This window comes from Nerophis lumbriciformis, linkage group LG21 (assembly GCF_033978685.3).
Source record: "Nerophis lumbriciformis linkage group LG21, RoL_Nlum_v2.1, whole genome shotgun sequence".
NCBI classification, from domain to species: Eukaryota; Metazoa; Chordata; class Actinopteri; order Syngnathiformes; family Syngnathidae; genus Nerophis; species Nerophis lumbriciformis.
In genome coordinates, this window is record NC_084568.2 from 12,327,501 (window position 1) to 12,339,713 (window position 12,213).

Here is a 12,213-nt window from a genome sequence, read left to right on the forward strand (position 1 = left end):
CTTAACAGCAAGCTTGGCTGACCTGTCTGACCTGTCTGACAAGCTCATAAATGTGTTTGTCATGTATGATGTATTTTTGTTAAGTGATGTGTAATGTCTATTGTTTAAATGTACGGCAGTGAAAATGAATTCCCCCACGGGGACCAATAAATCTATCTAATCTAATCTAGTTTGGTACTTGACATATGCTGATAACATGCTAACGCCAGCATGCTAACTTTTCGGACCAATTTTTTCGCCATACACCTTAGAGTCATATAACTTAGTACACGACATATACTAATTGTTAGCATGCATGCTAACTTTTTTAGCCAGTTAAACCCCATACACCTTAGTCATATTACTTATGTGACACTTGTAACCTGTTAGCATGCTAGCCTTAAAAAGCTATTTTTTAATGCTTCCGCCTCAGAGTCATATAACTTGGTAATTGACACATGCTAACATAGCGTAGCTCTGTTGGTAGAGCAGCCAGCCAGCCCTTTATTGTCATTGCACAAGTACAACGAAACTTTGTTTTCCGCACAAAGCCGTTCAAGATTAGACAAACAGGGTACATGGTTACAGAACAGAAACGCTGATGGGTCGCTACAAGGCGCCCCCCGTAAAAGATGGGGAAAAAGTTATAACACTGGGGAAGGATGATTCAAAAAATACAATCAAGACTGGGCTCTTAAGGGGGCCAAGTCTGGAGTGGGAAAAAACCTCCATAGCAAAGCACATATACATATTACAACGTACATCTCGAGATATCTAGCAACAGAGGGAAGGGAGTGCGGGGTAATGGTGGTAGGCCGCAGCTCTCGGCGCTGACCATCCTTCCATCACCCCTATGGGATTTGCATCGAGGGCGTTGGGTTGGGGGGGTGTATGTGTGGCGTATATTTTTGCGGATGCATGTTTGTATGTAAGCCTACAGTGTGTCTCTGTTCCGCGGCCTTGATTCTTGTGCAGCCGATAAGTCTAAAGTCAACAACAACAACAGGTGTGTGTCCATGAGAGACAAGAAGGGAGTTTGTTGGGTCTTCGTCGCACTGTCCTTCGGGAGAGACTCGAAGCCAGGGACACAATCCAAGTTAGAATGTTTTGTATGCGAGTGAAAATGAAAATTTGCTTTTCACTCTAAATTGTCTATGACTGGTCCTCAAAAATCCTGCGAGGCAGACAGTCCGATGTTATCCAAATCACAAGAGTGTCCACAGTTCTTCTCGCAAACTACAATCATTCGTGGCAGCTTTGGGGTACTTTGAAGACTGCCAGCAACTTCCAATTTGTGGACAAACCAGAGCAACGCTTACTCCAATCAGCAGATGTCCCGTTGTCATAATTCCGAATAGGTATATATCTTCACGTCCTCGACAGAAAAGGGTCGCAGGCTGACTCCAGAGCTGTATGGCAAGGACTCAGAACCATGACAGACTACAAAGGCAGCCCCCCCATGGTGAATGCTGATGTCTCCCTGGCAAATGAGCTAAATACCTTTTATGCACGGTTTGAAGCTGCAAATTCAAACAGCAGCCTTCATGGCGCCGCAAAAGAGGGTATGGCCACTGGTAATGGAGACTCAGCATTCAGAATAACAGAAAATGACATGAGGAGAACTTTTAAGAGGGTGAATACCAGGAAAGCCACAGGGCCAGACGACATCCCCGGTTGCGTCCTAAAAGTCTGTGCTGACCAACTGGCACCGGTATTCACAGACATATTCAATCTGTCCCTTGAATAGTACATCATCCCCACCTGTCTGAAAAAATCCACCATTGTCCCTGTTCCATAGAAACCTGCCCCTGCCTGCCTCAACGACTACCGCCCCGTAGTATGTTCAAAACTGCTGCTCAGAGGGATGACGGTACTGTGGACATAGAGGAACATGCTTCCAGTGTAACTGGCTACATCAGCACATGTGTGGAAAACATTGTTCTCACAAAACAATACAAGATATACCCAAACCAAAAACCCTGGATTAACTGTGATGTTTGGTCCAAGCTACATGCCCGCTCCACTGCATTTGTCTCAGGCAACGCTGAGGACTACAAGAAGGCCAGATATGAATCCATCAGCGAGGCTAAGGGACAATACAGACTAAAGCTGGAGGGATTCTACTCCACCACAGATTTCCGGCGCATGTGGCAAGGCCTGCAACACATCACAGGCTACAAGCAGGGGAGCAGGGGGGGTCACAAACAGCCAACGCTCACTGCCAGATGAGCTGAATGAGTTCTACGCCCGCTTCGAAGTCCTCAACACGAACCAACAGAGAGAGGTTCTGACCACGGAGCGCACGCAGGACCCACCACTCACTGTGATAACAGCAGAGGTACGTACAGTTCTGAGGAGAACAAACCCACGGAAGGAAGCCGGCCCAGACAACATCCCTGGCCAGGCCCTCAGGGTCTGTTCATCAGAGCTGGCTGACGTACTTGCTGACATATACAACTTGTCACTAGCACAAGCTGTTGTGCCCACCTGCTTCAAGACCACCACCATCGTGCCTCTGCCAAAGAAAAACACTGTGACCTGTCTGAATGACTATCACCCTGTTGCACTCACACCAATAGTGATGAAGTGCTTCGAGAGGATAGTCATGTCACACATCAAGAAGACCATCCCAGACACACTGGACCCTCTACAGTTTGCCTACCGGCAGAACCGGTCCACTGAGGATGCAATCAACACAGTCATCCACACCACCCTCACCCACTTGGAGGGCAAGGACACCTATTCGAGGCTATTATTCATCGACTACAGCTCTGCTATTAACACGGTCATCCCACATAAACTCACTGCTAAACTCCTCACTGTTGGTCTGACACCGGCTCCCTGTGACTGGGTCCTGAACTTTCTCACAAACCGGCCCAAGTCAGTCAGAGTCGGCAACCAGACATCAGGCACAAAGGTTCTAAGCACAGGGATTCCCCAAAGCTGCGTGCTGAGCCCCCTATTGTACACCCTCTTCACACACAACTGTGTGGCCTCCCAGAACAACACCAGTATTATCAAGTTTGCAGATGATACTACAGTCTTCGGAATGATCCCTGAGGGAGCTGAGGCGGCGTAAAGAAGGGAGGTAGCGGAACTAATGACCTGGTGTCAGGATAATAATCTCTCCTTGAACACAGACAAGACCAAGGAGATGATTATTGACCCACGGAGAAGGAGTGCACAGTACACACCTCTGTACATAGGGGAGACAGAGGTGGACAGGGTGAAAACCTTTAAATTCCTAGGGACCCACATCTGCGAGGACCTCACCTGGGATCACAACACCCAACAAACAATAAAGAAAGCCCAGCAGCGACTGTACTTCCTAAGAAGGCTGAGAAAATTTGGCATGCCACCCAAAATTCGCAGCAACTTCTATAGAAGTACAGTTGAGGGAGTCCTTACCAGCTCAATCACGGTCTGGTATGGAAACTGCGCTGCTAAGGACAGGAAGGCACTCCAGCGAGTGATTAAAACTGCTCAGTACATATCAGGAGCAGCCTTCCCCTCACTACAGGACATGTACTCTACCAGGGCCACCAGGAGAGCACACAACATCATAAAGGACAGTACACACCCCCAGCACAGTCTCTTCAGCCTCCTACCATCAGGCAGACGATACAGGAGCCTGAAAGCCAGGACTATGAGACTGACAAGCAGTTTCTACCCACAGGCCATCAGGCTTGTGAATGCTGAAGACAGCTATGACCACCCCCGAACTGTGAACCATCACTGTAGACACTTTTCACCTTTGATCACTAAAGACACTTTTTACTGCTGCTGTGACCCAAGGTCACCTCCATATTTATACTGTTGACTGTCAATCAGAATGTGCAATAATGTTGTGTTACTTACTGTGCCTTGTATATAACATATATATAACTGTATATAACTGTGCCGTGTATATAACATTTTTTTATTTTGCGTGTGACTTGTTGAAGGGTGGACTAGCAAAGTAAGATTTTCATTGTATGGAAAACTGTCTGTTTAACTGTGCATATGACATCAAACAATCTTGAATATATATACACACACCAATATATATACACACACACACACATATATATGTATCTATATATATATATATATATATATATATATAGACACACACACACACACACACACACACACACACACACACACACACACACACATTTATTGTGGCCCATGTAGGCTATATGCTATTTAGGCTAGCTGCATGTACATATTGCATCATTGTGCCTCATTTGTAAGTATATTTAATTTCCCTTACTTATGTTCTATGTGTATTAAATGTATATTTGCATGTCTCATGACACATTATCTGTATGTAATATTGACTGCATTTCTGATAGTTGTTTGTGTGCCATGTTGTTCCGGACCACAGCAAATGTTAACCGGCTTGTAAACATTGTAATAAATCTATTAGAAGAAGACAGCCTGCCGTTTCCTTTAATTTGGACACACACATCTATACCTTTGATCATTCTAATCCAGTAATTTCCAGGAGTTATCTCACCTTCTACTTCTACTAATGTTTTCCAATGTTGTAAAAATGTTTAGAATAAATATTACATTTTAACATTTCTGTCCACGAAGATTGCGTCAGCCTGCGACACATAGTCATTTTGATAGTAGGCTAATATAGCTAATATAGACACATCATGTGTTGCCTTCATTATAACACTTATGGGTACCGATACGGTACCAATACACAGTACCTGTCAATCGATGCTGGTACTCAAGGGTACCAATTTCTGGTAATTTTGTGTGCGTTAATACCTCTTGATGGTTTGATGATTTAAAAAATGTTTTATTGTAACATCAAACATTTGGTGATTATGATACTCTATTTTCCAGACTACAGACCACACCGGTATATAAGCCGCACACACTAAATTAAAAATAATAATAAAATGTTTCCATATATTAGCCGCACCAGACTATAAGCCGCTGATACTGTATATACGTTGTGAAATTAGTTAGTTACACAAATATTTTGTAAATGTTTGTTTACAAACCTTAATTGTTTTCAAAGGGTGTCTGTAACAGGGCAGTAAAACGGGACGATCAAACAAAACAGAAGTCATCATGGACCCACTAGCTGCGGAAGCTAGCTCTCCAATCAGCTAAACACACTCAATAATGCCACGGTGACGTTTTGGTGAATTTACTGATGAATTTGTGAAACTGAAACAATACAAAACAGAATGCCATTGTAAGTTAATACCACTCGTAAATGTGCTAGCATATTAGCTAATACTAGCAACGCTAGCTTGACTACATGACAATAGCACATATAAGATGCATGAAAACACTCCTGCAGAAATCACACATGCTTTAGTAAGTAAACATTGTTTTAGTTATATTGCAAAACTTACAAACGTTGCTTGGAGTGATGAATGAAGAAACCATACGAGTAGAAACGCTATGGATGACTAGAAGACGTAACGGCACTTGTACTTCCGGTTTTAAGCACTTAACAGAAGAAAATACTGTAGACCTTCACCCCGCAGCACCTGCAGTGGGCGAACTCGTCCAAAAAGATGGCGCCGCGGCACAAACAATAACACACCTTTTCAGAGTCTCTTGAAAACTATGTGTCAAATTCAAAACATTATGGCCGTGAGTTAAGAAAAATCCATAAGTTAGTTGCAACGTTTTATAAATCGCAGCGTAGGGGGAAAAAAAGTAGTGATTTATAGTCTGGGGTTTACGTTAAATGTGATGTCCATTTGTTATATCCTGTTTGTTTTTTTTCCATTTGAGTAATATTTGCAATGCAGTTGCATTTCCAAGACATTAGATGGCAGTACTGTATAGGCGATCTCTGGTATGTTGTCCAACTAGAAAGTAGTGTTATGTTGCTCCCTACAATGTGTTTGTACTGTAAGTATTGTACTCATTACACACCAGCTATTTGACTGTAACGTTCATCTTAGTTGTAGTTTCTATTACCAAATGTGGAGGCGTTGAAATCGCCATGTAAAATTCATGCTAATAGTAGCCTGTCTATGGCAAATCCTATGTAAATTAGCATCGGGCTGGCACATTTTTACAAGAGTGGAGCCTTACTTTTTTTTGCGTTTTTTTACCAAGCATACTTGCTTTGTTGGTGTTGAAAATTGCAGCATTACTTCGAGGGAGTTTAGTTCAAATTTGAACCGTGATGGTACGCATTCCCGGTACCTGGGAATCGATACCATTACTTAACAGTACCAATTTTTTTGTATTTTTTGAGTGTTAATAAATATTAGTTGTCTTTGATAGTAAAATATAGTTTTTTTTTATTGCAACTTTTAAAAATGAGCTGATTATGAGAACTGTGGTCCAGTTGTTGTATCTTGTTTCATTGTCACATTTCTGAGTCTCAATTACAAGTCCAAAACATTAGATGGCAGCAGTGTATAGTTTGTCTATTCAGTCAATGCAGTGTAGTCTTTTGTTGCGCACTACAAAGTGTTTGACAACTGTTTGACTGTAACGTGCATCTTAGTGGTAGTTTTCATTAACAAATTTGGGAGGTGTCGAAATCGCCATGCAAAATCGCTAATGCTAATCAGTAGAAAGTCTATACCAAAGCCAATGTACAGCATATTAGTTGAGTTGAGTTGAGTTGAGTTTGAGTTTATTTCGAACATGCAAGTATACAACATGATACATCACAATCTCCAGTTTCTCTTAAAGTACCAATGATTGTCACACACACACACACACACACACACACACACACACACACTATGTGTGGCGAAATTATTCTCTGCATTTGACCCATCACCCTTGATCACCCCCTGGGAGGTGAGGGGAGCAGTGAGCAGCAGCGGTGGCTGCGCCCGGGAATCATTTTTGGTGATTTAACCCCCAATTCCAACCCTTGATGCTGAGTGCCAAGCAGGGAGGTAATGGCTCCCATTTTTATAGTCTTTGGTATGACTCGGCCGGGGTTTGACCTCACAACCTACCGATCTCAGGGCGGACACTCTAACCACTAGGCCACTGAGTAGGTGCATTAGTAGTAGTATTAGCATCAAGCTAGCGCATTGTTGGAAAAATGGAGTCTTACTTTACTTACGTTGGAGTGTTTTTTTAGTTAATTTCTTTGTTGGCATTGAAAACTGCAACATTACCTAGAGGTATTTTGGCCGAGTCCGCTCTCAGTGCTGCTGTAGTGATTGCCAAGAGGCGGCAACCAAGGTACCGTAACAAGGCACTGTCGAGTTTTATGTGAAATCGTTAGGACTGGCCTGTGCCAAAAAAAAAAGTACCCAATTGTGCCAAAAAAAAAGTACCCAATTCGGTACCCATTCCTAGTCCCATTATAATGTGTTTGTTAGCTAAGAAATGCTCCCCCTCATGTCTTGCAAAGACATTTTTTCTTCAGTCGGTCTCTCATTTTGCTTGACTGGGAATAAAGGAGGTGAAATTCCACAGGAGCAGAATTAACACTCGCCTCGCCTCAGACGTCACAACGCTTGCCGATCCACACTTTTTAACAAGCACGCACATTAAGCAACAAGCTTGAGTGGATTCATTTGAAGCAGGAAGAAAAAAAAAGTAATTTAGGGACCAAATGACAAAGTAGTTATGCGTTGTTTTTGTGACTAATTAGCAACGCTGCATTTTGTCACCTGCAGTGACTTCAGATTGTTTGACTCTGATAAGAACAGGAAACGTATCAAACTGAGCGCCATCTTTCTCGGTGAGAGAACTGCAAAGGCAAAATGTAAATTTTCTAAAACCACAATTTGAGTCTAAAACCAAGGTCTTCACTGCATTGGTCTGAAATGAACATGCAGACTTAAAGCATAGGAGAACAAATAAGGTAATATGCAACGTTTCGGGAACCTAAAACATGCTTGCCGTTTGCACATATGGAACCAAAAAGCAGCCCAAATGCACCCGTCAGGTCACGTTAATTGCCCAAAAGGCTAACGTAATCACAAGGTTCTGGCAAGGCTTAGCTGGGTTAGATGTACAAACAGCTGTGTAAACGTGATCACAGATCACTGAGACAGCACACATGGTTGTAAAAAATAACTGCAGTGAGTGTAGTGATTTCAATCTCGATTTTCTTCTTCTCCAAACAAACCTCCAGACATCTCTTCCTCCCAACCTGAGTATGATAATCTAAATGCACACTGGTAACAATGGAGACAATAGAAGTCGCTCTATTCCACCTAAAACATCCAAAAACCTCCATCAAGGTTTTATATACACGCTTTAAGTATATATGTAATGTAGTAACATTCAAAATAACATGTAATATTTACATATTTTCATCATTTTAAGCATGCGGCAGCAATCTTACTGTACAGTCTGCTCTCAATGGGATGCCGACTGATGAGATATTTATATCTTCCCGTTTAGATGCAGAATGAATCATCAAATCACCAGGAGATTAAAAAAATATAACAAAAAGTGTTGCAAACAAGCGTATTTTCGTGTCTTTCTCGCCATCTCCAGGTTTAAATTGGATGTCAAAGTTGACCAACTTGTGGGTTTATGTCCACAACCTTCTACTATCCAGGTGAGAGGCTTGATTTATCATCGAGAATTAACTTTCACCAACTCAGAGGCGATGCAGCAGCTCAGTATGTCAATATAGCAGCATAAGCTAGCTAGCTCTCGGTGATCAAAAGTAAAATTAAAAGTAGTTCCTCTGTGTTAGCGCTTATAATAACAATGTTGCTAACACTTGGTTAATATTCAGGTCATGACATGTATTGTCGGCGCTTTTTTGGATGTTTTTTAAAGGACTTTATGTGCAAAATAGTGTACTTCTATTAGCTGCATTGTTAGTTTACTTTTGCTCAAATTTATTTACGATTTAGAATGCATATAAAAAGAAAAAATACATGTGTTCTTGTCTTTCATAGGGATTGTGAATGATAGGCACAATTACATGAAAAGTGCAATTCCCCTTTAAAAATACTTTACATTAAAGTAATTAAGGTGTAGAAACAAGTAAAGCACAACTTAAAGGGTCATATTATGTTTTTTGTACATTTAAAGACTTCCTTGTGGTCTACATAACATGTAATGCTGGTTCTTTGCTCCAAATGTTGCATAGATTATGTTTTACAGACCGTCTTCAAGCTGCTTTCTGACCGTTTTTTTCTTTGTTGGCGGTCTTATTTACGTGCCTCCACTTCGACTGCATCTTCTCCCCGTCAGCCATGTTGTAGTTTTTAGCGCTTCCATAGCGAGCCTACTGACAGATGGAAGTTAGAACTGTAGGCTACTTTGTATTAGAAATGGCAACAGCGGAAAATGCATGTGCATGTATGAGCCAGTCTGCCCCACAACAAGAGGATGGATAGAGAATGAAAGGAACTTATTGACTACAGCGTCGGACTACAATGGCGGACTCTGCTCCTGATGAGATCGTGGGTCAAACGCTCTCCCCTCTAACCAAAGACAGCGTCCTGAATCCGCTTCTTGAGGAGGGGGCTTGCGCTGGTTTGTCTCCAACAGACGCCAGGCCGGCGTTACCTCCTGTATGGCCTCGTTGGACGTAAGGCTGGCGTGCTGCTTCCACGGGCTCCTTTGCAGAGGCCACCTGTTGCTCTAATGGCTTCTCCGGACACCAGCTCTGCAGTCAGCGCCAGTCCTGCAGCCTACGCGACCCCCAGCCCGCTTGCTGCAGAAGTGCCCACCCGGGGCTTGCCCTTCACGCATGCTGCGGAGGTGCCCGCCTGGCAACCTTGTGCCTCCCTCGTGTCGGCCAAGAATGTGGCCTTTCCATGGACGCTTTTTGTGCCATTGGCAGCAACACCCAGGACCTGGGTGTGGACCTTCACCGCTGCTCGAGCGCCGTCCCGACTCAAGTCAGCCTCCTCATCGGCCACGATTGTGGCTTTTTTCGTGGACGCCCTCCGCGCCATCAAGTTTAAGTTCCAATGATTGTCACACACACTAAGTGTGGTGAAATTTGTCCCATCCCCATGTTCACCCCCTGGGAGGTGAGGGGAGCAGTGAGCAACAGCGTGCGCCGCGCTCGGGAATAATTTTGGTGATTTAACCCCCAATTCCAACCCTTGATGCTGAGTGCCAAGCAGGGAGGCAATGGGTCGCATTTGTATAGTCTTTGGTATGACTCGGCCGGTGTTTGAACTCACGACCTACCGATCTCAGGGCGGACACTCTAACCACAAGGCCACTGAGCTGGTCCGCAGCATTACCTCGGACCCAGGTGTGGACCTTTAAAGCTCCTCGTCAGGGGCCATTCCGTGGACTCCCGCCTCGCCAGCTGCGGTCTAATTGCCCCCGCCATCTGACTCTTCACCCGCTGGCTGCGAGGACACTCAGGCAGGCGACCCACCGCCTCGTCCTCCCTCCGCCCTTTGCCAGCACACCTGCTCCCTGTGTGCAATCAAGACTATTTAAGATCAGCTGTTGTTCTGGCTGCTGTCGGAACATTCTCTTTTGTGGACGCTTCTTGTTGGTAAACCTTTGATGTCCTCCAGCATTCTGTTTCTTTATTTTATTAGGTTTTTTTTTGTATTGCATAGCCTTCCTAACCTACTCAGTGGCCTAGTGGTTAGAGTGTCCGCCCTGAGATCGGTAGGTTGTGAGTTCAAACCCCGGCCGAGTCTTACCAAATACTATAAAAATGGGAGCCATTACCTCCCTGCTTGGCACTCAGCATCAAGGGTTGGAATTGGGGGTTAAATCACCAAAAATGATTCCCGGGCGCGGCACCGCTGCTGCCCACTGCTCCCCTCACCTCCCAGGGGGTGATCAAGGGTGATGGGTCAAATGCAGAGAACAAATTTCACCACACCTAGTGTGTGTGTGACAATCATTGGTACTTTAACTTAACTTTAACTTTACGCTTCAGTGCTTTTCCTGCTGCACTTGTCTTCTGTTTCGTCTCACATGAAATCCTTTTTCAGCCGCACGCCGTCTCCTACACGTTGGGATCACGACAACCACCGCTGCAATGCGACCCCAGCGTCACAGAACCATGACATCATTGCGTTTATTGCGCCCATAAAGCCCTCTAAAAAAAGAAAATTGATACTCCATTTACATGTCCTGACATGAATATTAACCAAGTATTAGCAATATTGTTATTAAAACGCAGAGGAACTACTTTTAGCAGCGCCTCAGTCACAGAGCGCTAACTCGCTTATGCTGCTATATTGACATATTGAGCTGCTGCATCGCCTCTGAGTTGGTGAAAGTTAATTCTAGATTATAAATCATGCCTCTCACCTGGAAAGTAGAAGGTTGTGGACATAAACCCACAAGTTGGTCAACTTTGACATCCAACTTAGACCCGGAGATGGCGAGAAAGACACGAAAAGATGCTTGTTTGCAGCACATTTACATGAGTATTATGAATAATTCTTCATCTAAATGGGAAGATATTAACATCCCGTCAGTCGGCATCCCTGTGAGAGCAGACATTGTTTTATTATGCTTGTGTATCTTATTTAGCACTTAGCAATACTGCTACATGATGCTTAGCTTAGTGTTTCACTAAAGCTTGTAGATCATCCTCCTTATATTCAGGCTCAAAAATAGAAGGTTCTGGATCATCATTTGTCCCAAAGTTGTCTCTCATGAAGTCTATGACTTGCGAGCAGAATAAATATTATTTCCAGCACATGTGAATGCGATACTTCATCATGTGGGAAAAGATCGTTTACAGCACAGTACCAACACACCTCAAAAAAGGCCTGTGCCTCATGCCATCTTTATCCTTGTCACATCAGGCCACTAATCAGCTGATGCTGTCAATGTAGCGCCACAAGGTTCTTTTTGACCTTGTGTTCAAACAGGATCAACAATGAGTCATGGGTTTTACACACAGAAACAAACATGAGGTGTTTATGGCAATAATCAGAAGGTGATCAATTTGTGAGATCATATACCCTGCTTTTTAAATTATGTATACAGTAAGGTGCTTCTTTTTGAAAAAAATTTCACAAGATTGCATTTTTCGAAAAAAATATATATATACTTTTACAATATATTTGATTTTAATCCTGTAAAATGGTATGATTTTTTTCTTGTAAAATGTTTATTTTTTCCCCTCAAAATATTCTGATTTAATTATTGTACAATGACAACTTCTTTCTCACAGTATTACTAACTTTTGTCCAAAAAAAAATACTTTTTTCAAACTCTATTTGACTTTAATCTTGAATTTTTTTATCAGATTATTCTAAAAATGTATTTTAAGAATTTTTTTTCTCACAATATTGAATTTAAAAAAAATAAAATAAAAATAAAAAATAAAAAAAA

The 12,213-nt window shown here is 42.8% G+C and overlaps 1 protein-coding gene and 1 long non-coding RNA gene across 2 annotated transcripts in view; one reads left to right on the plus strand and one right to left on the minus strand.

The window, feature by feature from the left end:
- LOC140679675 (uncharacterized) overlaps positions 1 to 12,213 on the plus strand; it is a 348,204-nt gene that overhangs the window by 136,199 nt on the left and 199,792 nt on the right. The gene's annotated exons all lie outside the window — the stretch shown is intronic.
- Positions 1 to 12,213, minus strand: part of drd2l (dopamine receptor D2 like) — a 51,635-nt gene that overhangs the window by 27,613 nt on the left and 11,809 nt on the right. The gene's annotated exons all lie outside the window — the stretch shown is intronic.